We start from the raw sequence: 1,426 nt of genomic DNA, 5'->3' as shown, positions 1-1,426 counted from the left end.
AGAGAGAGAGAGAGAGAGAGAGAGAGAGAGAGAGAGAGAGAGAGAATAAGTGAAGCGGAGAGAGAAAGAGAGAGAGCTAGAAAGAGAGAGAGAGAGAGAAGGAGTAGAGTGAGGGAGAGAGGAGGACGCAAAGACGACGATGATTGCACGAGGGATGCGTCCGCGACGGAAGTACGAGGCACACTAAGGGCGTGGGCAATCGGAGCAAGGTCGGTATGGAGTTCTGAGGGGAGGACCCACATTGATTTTGATTTTCGAAGCGCGCGCATGAGTCTCCGTGTTCAGGTTTGCCCATTCATACGTATGGGACATTGGTCCTTAGTAAGTAGTATTCGCTCAATCGGTCCACATTCGACATCAACCTTTTCTTTTCCTTCTTTTCCTTCTTATCAACAGATTTTCTTTTAACCGATTAACGAACACATGTTGCGCACTTAATCTCTGTTATGTGAAATCAATTTGCTATTTCCATTTTTGATTCGTACGAGCTCAAATCATAGCTATGATACTTTTGTAAATCTTATAGAGAGAAATATCAAAAAGATAAAAAGTATAGAATTTAGAATTAGAAGTACGAAAAAAAAAATTATTTTATGAAGTATGTTATATATTTAAAATTATTTATGAAAGATTTTTTTTCGATATAATTTTTATATAAAAGTTTAAAATTAATTATATGTATATGAATAAAGAATATATAAAACATTTATTTTGAAAACATTAATTATTTGTACATTTTGATTTATTTTTAAATGGTCATATTTATATTTTTTTATATTTTGTTTATTATTATATCATTATATATTATTATCATATCATTGTATTGTCATTAAAAAATTTATTTATAATTATTATTTTACTTTTCAAATTAGAATATTAATATTCTTTTTTTTTTTATTCTTAAATAAAATTCTAATTATATTAAATTGAATAATTATAATATTGATAATTATTTTATATAATTCTACTCCTTGTTAATTGAGAGAGATTTAAAATATCCTCATATTTAACTGTTGTTATCTTTAATTATGTCATTAATTTTTGAAATTTTTGCAAAACAACAGAATACTTTGAAATAGATATTGTATTTCATTATTGAAAGCATATAAGTGATAAAAGATACGAAAGCGTTATTCACCACTCAAAGAATATTTATGTATAAGAGATATTATGAAGCACATAAAGAATACCACGAAAACAATCACAAGAATTACTAAGATGAATTGTGCTGAAACTTTATAAAATAGTAATCAAGAACAGAGAGAATGGATACTTTAAAAAAGAATGTCTGAACTGCGCAGGACAGTTATCGTTACGTGTAAATTAATTATATACAAAACGAAACATGTTTTCTAATTTCATAGTTGATAGAATAATACGATTTTTTTTTAATAAATAATAATTTTTAATAAATCACTATTTTTTC

The sequence above is a fragment of the Apis dorsata genome, unplaced genomic scaffold, assembly GCF_000469605.1.
Source record: "Apis dorsata unplaced genomic scaffold, Apis dorsata 1.3 scaffold_41, whole genome shotgun sequence".
Classification (NCBI taxonomy): Eukaryota; Metazoa; Arthropoda; class Insecta; order Hymenoptera; family Apidae; genus Apis; species Apis dorsata.
This window is presented reverse-complemented; position numbering follows the sequence as displayed.